Genomic DNA, 14,194 nt, shown 5'->3' with positions numbered 1-14,194 from the left:
AGTAAGTTTAAAATTTCCATATTAGAAATAGAAAGTAACATAGAGGGGCTGGAGATGGCTTAGCGTTTAAGGCAGTTGCCTGCAAAGCCAAAGGATCCTGGTTTGATTCTCCAGGACCCATGTAAGCCAGATGCATAGGGGGCACATGCACCTAGAGTTTGTTTGCAGTGGCTGAAGGCCCTGGTGTGCCCATTCTCTCTCTCTCTGCCCCTTTCTCTCTCTCAAATAAATAAATAAAATAAAAACTAAATAGAAGCAGATAGCTATTTCATTAAATTATTCAATTTTGTTTTGAATGCTCTCACTTGAAATGCAATGTATGATTAAGTGAATATTTAATATCAGGTCCAACACTGAAAGTCACTTCAATTCTAATGATTTTTTTCACATTTCTGAATTTTAATGCTACATCAGAAAGATTGTCAAAGTATGCTATTTTAAGTATTTTTTTCATGAAAACATTAGTCTGAAAGTCCTTAACTGTGTTAATGAGCATGAATCCCTCTGCATATATTTCCCTATGTTTTTAAAGTTCAAAGTTTAATACTATGGTTGATTCAGATTTCTACAATTAAAACATCTATTGATAAAATTACTTTAAAGCAACTCAGATACTGCTGAACATCCCATTGAGTATCTCCAAGGAAACATGTTTTCTTTCCAGCTTCCTTCCTCTTACCATTCCTCTCTTCTAGGAAGAGAAGCTAGGAAATGTCTCTTATGTGCCGTATGCTTGAACACAAGTTAATAGATAGGCATAGGGCTGGAGAGATGGCTTAGCAGTTAAGGCAGTTGCCTGCAAAGCCAAAGGAACCAGGTTCAATTCCCCAGGACCCATGTAAGCCAGATGCACAAGGTATACGTATACATCTGGAGATCATCTGCAGTGGCTGGAGGACCTGGTGTGCCCATTCTCTCTCTCTGTCACTGTTCAATAAATAAATAAGTAAATAATAATAAAATCCATTTTATAAAGATAGACACAAACACTACCCTGACAAAACTAACAAAACTAAAGGAAAGGAGAAAGTTTAAGAGTGCACACAGAAGGGGCATGATGTAGCCTATCCTTGGGGTTTGCAGACAAATAAATCTCGTAATTAAATAGTATGTAGAGGGCTGGAGAGATGGCTTAGCGGTTAAGCGCTTGCCTGTGAAGCCTAAGGACCCCGGTTCGAGGCTCGGTTCCCCAGGTCCCACGTTATCCAGATGCACAAGGGAGCGCACGCGTCTGGAGTTCGTTTGCAGAGGCTGGAAGCTCTGGCGCGCCCTTCCTCTCTCTCTCCCTCTATCTGTCTTTCTCTCTGTGTCTGTCGCTCTCAAATAAATAAATAAAAAATTTAAAAAAAATAGTATGTAGAATCCACTTGGTAAGTCAGAGCTGGAATGAGGTGTAGGATGCTAGAGGCATAAGAAATAGAATGCACTTAGCATTGGTGATAAGATGAATACGGGAAGTAGAGGTGAAAATAAGTCTTAGAGAGGTTAGAAGGGGCTCCATGTCATCACAAGAACTTCTGAGACCAGATAAGGGCCTACATTGTTCTATAAAATCATTGGGAGAATTACTAATGGATTTAAGCTAGTTATACTTGAGAAATAATGTACTATGGAAACAGCCCCAAGGCACTTAACATCCAGTGTTGATAGGGCAGAGATGCACAAACTTTTTGTGTGGCCAACAAGAGAGTAAATATTTTGGTCTCTTGTGGGCCATGTGGTCACTGTGGCAACTAAAAAACTGTCATAGTGTGAACCTAGCCTGTCACTGTAGTGTGAACACCATTGTAGACCATGTGTAAGCAAATGAGTAGGACTGTGTTCCAATACAATTTTATTAATGACAATGAAATCGAATTGAATATATAATTTTAAAAATATTTTATTTGTTTACTTATTTTAGAGAGGAGGGCAGAGAGAGAGACACACACACAGAGAGAACAGCATTCCAGGGCCTCTAGCTACTGGAAACAAACTCCAGATGCATGTGCCACCTTGTGCATCTGGCTTATGCATGTACTGGGGAATTGAACTTGGCTTCTTGGGCTTCACAGACAAGTTCTTTAACTGCTAAGCCATCTCTCCTGCCTCTCTCTCTCTCTCTCACTATATATATATATATATATATATATATATATATATATATATATGGCATAAAATATTCTTTCCATTTTTTGTCTATTTGAAAATGGTTTCTAGTTCATAGAGTGTACACCAATAGGCTATAAGCCATTAGCCTACAGGTGCTAGTATAATGACACTTCTGTAGGAAGGAGGCACATGTGGGTGCTACCTCGTCACACTTGGGTGGGCTCTGAGAACATCTACAGTGTACAGAGCACACACAAGGTTGTGTTCTACTCCAGAGTTCCAACAGCATCTTGCAAAGTTCTTCAGCTTTGTGTACAATTTTAGGTTTCATTGGATGCCTTTGAGGCATTTATGTTATTTTTTAAAAATATATTTTATTTATTTGAGAGAGAAAGGTGAGGGGAGAGAGAGAATGGGCACACCAGGGCCTCCAGTCACTCACTGCAAATGAACTCCAGATGCATGCGCCCCCTTGTGCATCTGGCTTATGTGGGTCCTGGAGAATCTAACCAAGATCCTTCGGCTTTGCAAGCAAACACCTTAACCACTAAGCAATCCCTCCAGCCCTATTTATGTTAATTTTAAGGAAAGGTAATGCTTTTTCTTTTAAAAATCAAACCACTCATCATCCTCACAATCTTTTTAAATTTTCAAAAAATTTTGATACTCAGTGAAGTTGGTACCATTGTTAGCCTCCTCCCTGTCCTCCCCCGCTCCACAGGGACCCTCCTTGTTGGGGTATGTGGGTAGTGCATTGTGTGGTTAGCCTTCAGTTTTGTGTAGGAGGAAATGTCTCTATGTTATCATGACCCAATGTGTGGCTCTGACATTCTTTCCACCCCCTCTTCTGCAAATTTCCTGAGCCATGTTGGGTTCATTTTAGGTCTGTTTCAGTGTTGAGATTTTGGGAGCCTCTGTGTCTCTACATATCTGGTTTTGTAGGAGTTGATTGTTCTATGTGTCTATCTCCTTTGCTGTTGTCTTGGTTCCCAATTTGCCAAGAAAACAGCATTCTTGCATGTTTCTCCAATTACTTTTAGTTTCAGCTGAGGCCCTTCTGAGGCATGATGGGGTGGTTCTTTCCTTAGGATCTGCGTCCATCTGAAAAAGAGAAGCAGATTCTCCAATGGCGAGTGAAGTTAGTACCAAATAAATGTGATAGCCATTATTTTTTTAGAGAGAGTTTAATAGGTGTAGGCCAACTTGTAGCCCACGGTTGGTGGGAGCTTGATAATGGAGAGCAGGCTCACTTTGGATATGGTTCTGACTTGTTTCCCAGCTCCAGCTATGGGATCTGTTCCACTGAACAGATCAATTAACCAAATCAAGTGCACTTGGTTTCCTACCATGGCTGTGTGCCACTATTGCACTTGTGTGAGCATCATTTCAGGTTATTTGCTGCTCAGTAGGTTAAACCATGCATTGCTTGGACAGATATTGGTCATTTTCCCCCAGTCACCCATGTAGCACCTTCTGGCACTAGATGCGCTGACTGCTTGGGGACTGACTCTTCCAGTTTCCAGCCATGTTACATACCAACAGTGTATGGTGTCTTCAGCAGTAGGGTCATACCACTAAAAACCTTTGGTGGGTCATCAAGCACTCTGACAGAAATCTGTCTTTTTTTTCCCTCTTGGGAAACCTTGTAGGTCTCTCTGATCAAAAGCTCAATGTTATCCTCCTGCTGATACTGGGAGTTACAGGCCAGCGCCCAAGAAGAGAAGGAAGACAAAGATAAGTAATTAAAAGATAAGTAATTAAAAGAGAGATGAGAGAGAAGAGGGAGGGAGGGAGAGGGAGAGAGAGATAGATAGAGAGAGAGAGAGAGAAACAGAAACAGGAGATGATAAAGGTCAGTTTTTGTACCCTCTCCAGGGCTTTGTTAATCAGGTGTTTCCTGTAAGGACCTGGCGAAGGTTCAACCATTTGTTCTGTCTTTTAGGATGTAGAGTTTTAAGGTACCATCACATAAAAGTGCACTTACAAGTTTTAAAAAATTGTTACGATATGAGAATGATTAGTATCATAAAATGGCTTATGTGGAAAATACATTAGTTTAACTAATCCAGAGAAACCAAGTCAATAGAGTATTCATTGGTTTTCAGCACTCAAAAGTCAAGATCTGCAGCTGGCAAGTGGGAAGCCAGGAATGCTAATGTTATGCTGGCTTGTGAACCAGGCAAGCCAGTGGCATGAGATCTGGTTTGAGCCTGAGTCCAAAGGTAAAAAACCAGTGTCCCCACTCAAAGAAAGTAGTACGGAAAGAGCTCAGCCTTTTTGCTCCTTTCAGTCCCTCGGGGGCTGGATGAGGCCCATCCACCTTAGAGCCAGTAATCAACTTCACCAGCTCTCCCCATGAGTCCTGCCTAGAAACAACTCTTACAGATGCACTCAAACCAAATGCTTCACCAAGTATCTGAGAAGCCTGCTATCAGTTAAATTGTTATGGGAAACTAACTACCATATATGACATGCATATTTACAAATAAGAGCCACATGGATGAGGATCTAAGTAACTGACCTGAAGAGTACCTTTAAGCTAGGTTGTGAAGATGAGTTAGCTAGCCATTGAAGTCGTGGGGGCTGTTTAGGGAAGATAATAATTTCAAAAAATATATTGGGGAGCTGCATGTATTAGATTCGGGAATAACATGCGAGTGTAGGGAAGATGAGAAAAGCACTTATTTTTTCTTCCAAGCAATGTGGACACTGCAGAAGCCCTTAGCATATCTGTATCACCTGGACAGACTAAGGCTGGTCCCAAGCAGTGGCAGGTCACTTCCCCAAGAAGTGTCACCCTTCCAAAGCAGTGGATCCCCTGCACCACCGCACATTCTCTTATCCTGTACTGTCCAGCTAACCTCTAAGAGAAAAGACAGTTCCTCATAAGAAACTTTCATCTTCAGAACAAAGGGTATGATTTATGTTCTGGATTTTCTGCTTGATCCTTATAGAAACTTTTCTCCTGGGGAGTAGAGGGTCCAAGAAATAGCCATGGTGTTTCTTGTACGCCATGCTTGGCAGTAAAAGGTAGGATAGACTTGTGACCAGCTACAGCTCAGTGCAGTAAAGGCTTTCCCTCTGCACACTCTACTTCAGTCTTACTGGCCTTAGGCCATGTGCTTGAAAAATTATTAACATACCAATAAGAGGGAACTGTGTTTTTAGCCAAACCAATGAGAGAGAACCAGACTCTTGAAACAGTAAATTTATTTTTCATTTGTTCGGTCAGGGAGATCACCAAAATATGCTGACGCAACAAACATTCTTTTAGTAGAAAAGTAAAGCAATCTCGTTGTCTTGGTATCATTTTCTTCTTGACATGTTCTGTGTACCATGTTGAAATCATAACACAATCTGTTATGTTTCTAGGCTGACATCTGCAATCTTTATACACAGCCTGCATATTGTGATATCCATCCTATGTCCCTATTCCTATTATAACCATGCTCACCATCAAGAAAGCTAGTTTTCTACATTAGATAATGAAGTTACAGCCTACCATTCTAGCTTAAGTTTACCATTGAGTCTCACTACCAGGCATCAAATGTAACTGGAGATCCAGTTTTAAGGGTAGGGGAAAAAAAAAGCAGTATCTTCATTCCTTATGAATAATTTGATCTGCCAAAAATCCAGCTGCATTACCATAGAAACATCATTGGCCTAGATATGATGTCATCACCGAACAATAGCTAGAATCCAACCACTCTATGATAAATTGTTAGTATAAGTAAATATTGAATCATCTAATTATTGGTTACAGATAACAGGTTCTCTCCATTCTTTACTACCAGGAGTTTTTTTTTTTAATCCATTAAATATGATAGGCCTATAATGAAATACCAGAGTGGGGTGAGAGATTTACTGAAACCAAAAAAAGTTCTGAAAATACATCTTAGTGAAAAGCTATCTTAATGATGTTTTAAAAAGCTAAGCACAATGCTTGCTAAGTAGGTCCCATGTATCTCATTTTAGTGACGGAAGAGGTTTGTAGTCATTGTGTTCAGAAAGTAGAATTCAGAGAGCACATTATAAAGCAACTTGTTAAGTTTTTTGCTCCAAATCTCCCTTTGAACTCATACTAAAGTGTTATAATGTTCCTCTACCATTAAATGACATTTCATGTTTCATAACTTATATACTGAAAGTCACACATTCACTTCTCACCACCAAAGTCTCTGTTAGATAATTAATAAGTCCAGTACAGAGAAATAATGCTTGATTTTGGGTTTTGATTCAGCTTAAAGCTTTTTCCTTCCCTTCTAAAAAAAAAAAAAGATACACTTAGGAGTCTGCAGTTTGATGGGAACAGGGTCCAGACCGTCTTTTCCTTAGTGCTTAGAATGGGCAGGAGGGAGAAAGGATAGTTAGAAAAATAACTGAGGTTTCTGTTGGCCACTGGTTAGTCCCAATCCTTTCTAAGGCCACCAGGGATGAATCCTGATTTTGCCCTCTGAGCATGTCCATGGGCTGTAGGGACGCCGTCTGTTACAGACATGCTTCTCCTCAGACCAGCTCTTATTTCCTCTAACATCTGGGCACACTTACTTCTCTCTGCTCAACGCTCAGTCTCCATGGGAAGTCTTAAGAACATCCTAGTCTTCTTATCCCCTTTGCATGACCATATCTATCCACAGTCATCCTGGTGGTTTTGAGTCATCATTAGTGGGAGTGCAGTCCTCCCTCACAGGCAGCTTCAGCCTTTTGCCTACCGATGCCTCTGGCACAGTGTCTAACCAGACCCAGAGATGTAGATAAAGCTCTCCCCTAGTGTCCGCTCAGGCCCCTCAGTAGTTTAGGATAAAGATCTGGAAGAGAGCAGAACTACCAAATGGAGCAATGTCCAGGGAAGCCCCCTTCCCTCTGTTGTTCGGCCTTCTATGTACAATCCAATTCAACCATGTATAGTGTCTGATAAGAAAGTGAGGAAAAGGTGCTGGAGAGATGGCTTAGCAGCTAAGGCGCTAAAGGAGCTCGGTTCGATTCCCCAGTGCCCACGTAAGCCAGATGCACAAGGTGGCACATGCATCTGGAGTTTGTTTGTAGTGGCTGGAAGCCCTGGAGCGCCCATTCTTTTTTTTCTTTTTCTCACTCCGCGTCTATCCCTCTCTCAGATAAATAAATTTAAGAAAAGAAAGTAAGGAAAAGAAAAAAAAAGATGTGTGTGTGTGTGTGTGTGTGTGTGTGTGTGTGTGTGTGTGTGATATGTCAGTATGTCCATGGGTGTGGGTATGGAGGGGTTGATTACAGGTATCTTCATCAACCTTTCTCCATTTTATTTAATTATTCATTCATTTATTATTTATTTACTGTGTGTGGTATGCATGGGTGGGTTTGCCTATGTGTAGAAGCCAGAAATTACCTTTGGGTATCTTCTTCAATAACTCAGTAACTCTATTTACTGAGGCAAGGACTCCCAATTAAACCTACAGCTTGCTAGTTGGGCTGATCGAGCCAGCCATTTATCCCCTGGGGTATCCCTTGTCTCTGCCCGCCCCCTTCCAGAGTGATGTGACTGCAGGTATGATGCATTGCTCACCTGGCATTTATGTGGATGCCAGGGATGTGAAACCTGCTACTTACAGTTGTGTGGCAAGTGTTTTATCCACTGAACCGATGCCCAAACCTTTTCCACCTTATTTTTTGAGTCAGGGTCTCTTATGAAAACTGCATGCTCACTCATTCAGCTCAAATAGCTAGTCAAAAATCTCTAGAGATCCTCTTGTTTCCATATCCTGAGCTCTGAGATGGGATAGGCCAATGTCCTCAGCTTTTTAGTTTCTACATGGGTGCTGGGGTTTCAAACTCAGATCCTCATGCATACACAGGAAGCTCCTATAATAACTAAGCTAATTCCCCAGCCCCCATTTTTTTATGTGTGAGAGAGCAAAAGAGAGAGAGGGAGAATTGGTGCACTAGGGCCTGCAGCCACTGCAGTCAAACTCCAGATGTGTGTGCCACCTTGTGTGCATGTGCAACCTTGCACAGTTCCCTAACCTTGTGTGTCTGGCTTATGTGGGATCTGCAGAGTAGAACATGGATCTGTAGGCTTTGCAGGCAAGCACCTTAACTGCTAAGCCATCTCTCGTGCCCCCCTAAACTGTTTTTAACAACTACTTTTAAAGTCTTACATAGGCTACACCTTAATTTTTAGCATCTTGTATTAAAAAAATCTATTTTCTTTGGAATTTAATAACAAAATAAAATAGCTTGCAATTTTAAAATGTGGTAGTTATTAATATTTACCTTTTTGAAAATAAATTATAGTCTAATAAGATCCAAATTTAATAACAAAATGAAGAAAAGTTTTGTGTGATAATAAATCTTCTATATTTGAACACTTGGAGCACTTTCAAATGGTGATATTATTGGATTATTTAGATCTTCATTAAAATATAAAGTTAACTGCATATATAAAAACATATGAAACTGTGCTATGTGTCCATGCATATAAATCAGGTAAATATGGATAATCAGATAAATTTGCTTCTTTTGTTTACAGTCCCTGACTCAAGATCCACATTTTTTTTTCTTTGCTTTTTGAGGTAGGGTTTCACTCTAGCCTAAGTTGACCTTGAATTCATTATGTAGTCTCAGGGTGGCCTTGAACTCAAGGTGATCTTCCTACTTCTGCCTCCTGAGTGCTGGGATTAAAGGCATTCACTACCATGCCTGGCCCCTAGTAACCACATTTTTAATAGTCTTTGGTATGAGTTGTGGTTGCAGATGCCCATAATCTCAGCACTTAGGTCACTAAGGCCAAAGGATCATAAGATCAAGGCCTGGCCAGGCTACATACCAAGAACATAGCTCCAAAATCTGCTTGATAATAATAATAATAAATTAATAAACAATAGCAGCCAAAATCAGCAGCAAATGTCCTTTGGAGAATGGCTTCTATAAGAATGACTTCATCCAAGGGAAGGTTCTGACTCAAACCAATTAGCGAAAGGATTTCCTACCTTCTTGATTGGCTCAAGAAAAAAATTGGAGCCAATAAGATTATTAAAAGGATAAGTTTACAGTTGACTTCTAGAAAAGCACTTTTGCTAATCTTTCCAGAGAGCCATTTGGAGAGAATCTCTTTTCCTGACTGACACTGATTGAGAAAAAAAAATATATGCATATATATATGCATATATGTACATACATACATATACATATGGCTCTAGAAGTTTCTGACAAACATGTGGGGATCTTATGGGAAACCAGCTTACACATATAACCATACTATTAGACACAAAAAGGAGATAAAAAGAAATGAGGATTTTCATGGTGTCTTTGATGTGCTACCATAAAACTGCCTCAAAGTCTGCCCTTCCTTCAGATGCTTCAGTTTTCTGAGCAATAAATCCTTGTTCTGTAGGAGATATTTAGTAGAATTTTGTTGTTGGATGCTGGCTAATAAAAGCATCTAAATGATACAATGCCTGTGCAGATTATTCCTTGTGTCTTCGCAGCATTACAACTGTTGGGTATAATTGGTTGCTCATTATTGCCACCAAGAGACCTTGATCAGTCTTAATGAAGGAGGTTACTCTACTGCTTTTCTACCTTCTGTTTTCTCCACAGTTGATCTCTAGGTGTTGGCCTGACCTGCCCTTGCTGTTTTTATTTCATAACCATGATCTAAAATGTTCTAATGGACACACCTGAAATACGGCCCCTTGGGATTGGGTGTTACCTTTGCTGTTCATCTCTAGATAGACGCCCTGGCCGGTTCCCTTTCACTCATCCCCAAGTTCTGCTCTGACATCTTCTAATGTGGTTTCTCATTTCCTTAAGATTGTCTGGATGTGAACTTCATGAACCCTGAGCAGATAGGAAACACTTGCATCTAAAGAACATATACAATGGAGTTTGTATTGGAAAGCAGGGCTCAATTCTGAGCCCTGGGTCAGAAGAGATAGGGACAGGAGGATTGGGGGTTTGAATGTCTGGCTGAATCTAAGGGGCAGGACTGGAGGTCTGAGGGAACTGAAAAGGACATGATCTGTGGAGTTGAGTCCAGTAGATCTGGATTTCTGGGAGGATCTGCAGTCCTGAACTGTCGGTTATGCACCCCTTAGGACTCCAAGCATCAAATGAGAATAACTGTGAGATTGGTTGCTTTGCAAAGCACACCAGCACCTACTGCCTGGTGGCCACCAGAAGATCCACGAACTTCTACCGTGTTTTCAAGGGCTAGCTCTTGGACACCATCTCTGTGGTTGTACCTGTCCATCATGGGCTGCAGCATCAGTGGGTGCTTGTGTGTGGGGAGCAGGCATGGTACCCAACAACACAACCAACTAGGAGACGCAGCACATTTGCAACAACCTCCCAGACTCAGTGCAGATGTGGCGGGTGAAGGAGCCACCTGTAATGACTATGTGGCCTTGGTCTACCCGGACCTGGACAGGGAGACAGAAGTCCTGGCTGGTGGGCTCAAGGTGGAAAGCTTCAGACAGACAGTTGATAGCCAGGTGCTGGTGAAGCTACTGTGTGGAAGAGTAGGATGAGCCATCTTCTCATCTTCAAGTACCCCTTGTGGCAGACACTGTGAACTGTGCGCAGGTAGTGCACCAGCGGTGTGCTTTCTGTGGGCTGGATGCACCTAGCACAGAGTTGTGGAAAGCGTCTTCAAGCCCAGCACCCTTGCCACCAGCATGTGGGATTCCCTCACTGACAGCTGCACGTGAGTGAACTTTCATGCTGCCCTGTGGACTCCTGCCTCTGGACATTGGCTCTCTCTTTCCATGCCTGAGCTAAGTCTGTTATGGATACTGGCAGGAAGGCTTGGTAGAGAGCTCACTAGAGCTGAATGGCTGGGTGTCCAGACCTTCACCCGTGTCATCTCCTGAATATATAGTTACTCAAAAGCTTGCCATGTTGTGTCAGCTGTCAGTTCCTGTGGCTCCTGAATGAGAGCCTGGCTACTGTCCTGTGCCAGTCCATTAAGGGTAGCTACTTCTGGGGGGAATATATATATATTGATATGCTACCACACACACACACACACACAAATAATCCTCCAGAAACTTTTAAAAGAAAATGATGCAACTTAGGATGCTCTTTATTAGATAAGAATTAAATAAGAAACCTCACTACATTTGCATGTTTTTTCCTTGTGTAATTATGTAGAAAAATGTATATTGAAAAAATATAAAAGGATTTCATGACATTAGAAAGCTGTATGACAATTCTCTATTCTTTTCTTTAGGGAGATATTTTAGTATAGTTTATTGAAAAAAAAAAAAAAACAGAGTCCTATGGCTGGAGAGGTAGCTTAGTAATTCAGGAGTTCACCTGCAAGGTCCAAGGAGCCAGGCTCAATTCCCCAGGGCCCACATAATCCAGGTGCACAAAGTGGCATATGCAGCTGGAGTTCATTTGCAGTGGCTAGAGGCCCTGCCATGCCCATTCTTTATCTATCTGCTTCTCTCTCTGTCTCTTTCTTATAAATAAATAAATAAATATATTTTTTAAAAATAAGAGTTAAAATAGCAGCTTCTATGCTGATAGCTTATGTAGGAGATAATTTGAGTGCTGAGTGCTGTAATGTGGTAGCAAGGAGGGTGAAAGTAATTTAAAGCCAAATTCTTATGAGCTAGTGGGACTACAGAAAACATCCTTATTTATAAAGTATTCACATCTACTATAACTTTCCCTTCTAATGGAGGTTGTCATCAAGCATCCCTCCCAAAACGATCCATTGAGATATGTCCAATTATTTCATGTTATTTATTGTAGGGATAAAGGCCAATGTTAATATGAAATAGAATTAATTACATGCTTACATTTGCTTTCGGTTGAAATGGCCCTCTAGCTCAGTAGGAAACACTTGGCATTTCATAATCCAAGCATTTTGCTTTATAGTTAAGAAGACATGTTATTTTGTTTTGGTGAGGAAACAAACAAGATAACACACAATGGAGCCTTTCTGATATCAGGGGGATGTGAAGACTGAAGAGTTTTTGTATAAAGTAGAACTACGTGGTCTGGGGGCACATGTTGTAGCTTACACATGGATTAGGAAACAAAACCATTTTTTCTGCCGGCATGACTGGACGGTCTCTGGTCTTGTGTCATAAATCTGTACTATTGGAATTATTTAAAAAATACTTATAAACTATGAAAAACAATAATTTCTCTGATTAAAATTCTAAATGCATTTTAAAGAGTCATTAGATATGTGTGGGTATATATTTATGGATTTAGTGAAAATATACTGCTATTGTGTACAATATAAAATACAAAAAGAACTGTGCTTTTTGGCTCCATTGTTAAAGGTGTGGGGTGAACCCACAGTAATACATAATCATCGCCTGTAGCCTCAAGTTTAGTCTGTACTTTTGGCGTTGTACAATCTGTGAGTTTTGACAAATGCATAATTATATGAACCCACCATACTGTCATACAGAATGGTTTTATGAAAATATTTTATGATAGCATTCATTGTATTAGTAGATTTATGTGTGTGTGTGTGTGTGTGTGTGTGTGGTGGTAAGGATGAAATATAGGGCCTAGTGCATGAAAAGTATGCACTTTACCTCGGAGCTGCACATGCAATCTGTCTTTGTTGTTGTTGTTGTTGTTTAACAAGTAGGAATTGAGGTATCTTTCAGCAGAGATATTAGAGATTCCTTTACTTCTTTTTTTTAATTTTTATTTATTTATTTATTTGAGAGAGACAGACACAGAGAGAAAGACAGATAGAGGGAGAGAGAGAGAATGGGCGTGCCAGGGCTTCCAGCCTCTGCAAATGAACTCCAGACGCGTGCGCCCCCTTGTGCATCTGGCTAACGTGGGACCTGGGGAACCGAGCCTCGAACTGGGGTCCTTAGGCTTCACAGGCAAGCGCTTAACCGCTAAGCCATCTCTCCAGCCCTACTTCTTAATCCATGAACACTTAATAGGCTCCCATCTACACCTTCACTGGGGACAATGTCAGTAATTCAGTGTGTCAAACAACCAGGTGTAAATGACTTAGAAATATGACTTCTGGTGACAGCTCCCTTTACATGGGAAGGAATGCTTATATTATTAAAGTGAAGTATCTTCCCCAGAACAAAGTGCAAAAAGACCCGTTTCAGCTCAATTTCAGTTATCGAATGAGGAAGCATTGCACTATCATTTATTTTGAAGGCACTGGACATTTATCCTAGCAAAGCAGGATAAATTCAGTCTTACAGGGCATTTATAGAGACCCATTAGACTACAGTTAACTGTACTTAATTAAAGAGGCTTATCTTTTATTGTTGTAAAATGAAACCAAGAATTTAATCACTTATCCGAAAAGTGTCTGATATTTTTCTCTTTTGTGGTCAATGTATACATATGCAAAATGTTTATCAGTGGTCGGTGAAAACCTGTAGCTGATATTTGGTTCCTTATGCATTTCACTGACAGCCTCCATTTTTGCTGAAATGTGTTATCACTTGAGTAGTTTCCCAAGTTTGGTCCTTCAACCTAAAGTAAGCAACGAGAGTTGCTACTAGATGACCGCAGCTCCCTTCACGTGACGGCACAGGGCGATTGCATGATAGTTCATATGAAAGAATGCAACCACACATCTACTGTTGAGCCTCTCCTGAGATATCTGATTTTGGACAGTCTACCACCTGGAGTATTGATTCTTGGAGCTTCTCCAGTGTATCTTTTTATTCAGTCCCATAATTTATAAGCCCAACTAAACTTTATCTTTGTGTCAGCTCTATACTTCTCCCATGGCTCCATTGGTGACCGACTCACCCTTCTCTTCAAGTTTAACAGTTGCCTTCATATGTAATTTCTGTCTGGCATTCTAGAAAATGTAATCACTTAGAAAATGGAGAAAGAAATGTTAGTGTGGGTCTGAGGATATGTTGAGTAAGCTTACCTATGTTAAAACTCAACAGAGAGAGAAGATATACTTTAGTAGCAGGAGAAAGTCAATTTTATATTTTTATTTACTTTTGGTTTTGAAATGTTCATTGGAATGGAGTCACACTAATGTCTAATGATGATGTTATAGGTTTTGGCTTTCTTCGGCTGGGGATTGAACCGAAGACTTCACACATGCTAACAAGTGTTCTGCCACTGAGCTACTTCCTCAGCTCAAAGTTAAAGTTTTTATGACAAG

General features: G+C 40.6%; 1 protein-coding gene and 1 pseudogene across 3 annotated transcripts in view; both read left to right on the top strand.

Moving 5' to 3' along the window:
* The window catches only part of Grm1 (glutamate metabotropic receptor 1), a 426,514-nt gene that overhangs the window by 213,267 nt on the left and 199,053 nt on the right, over positions 1–14,194 (top strand). The gene's annotated exons all lie outside the window — the stretch shown is intronic.
* Positions 10,148–10,772, top strand: LOC123463376 (annotated as a pseudogene).

Source organism: Jaculus jaculus, chromosome 9 (assembly GCF_020740685.1).
Source record: "Jaculus jaculus isolate mJacJac1 chromosome 9, mJacJac1.mat.Y.cur, whole genome shotgun sequence".
Classification (NCBI taxonomy): domain Eukaryota; kingdom Metazoa; phylum Chordata; class Mammalia; order Rodentia; family Dipodidae; genus Jaculus; species Jaculus jaculus.
This window is presented reverse-complemented; position numbering and strand designations above follow the sequence as displayed.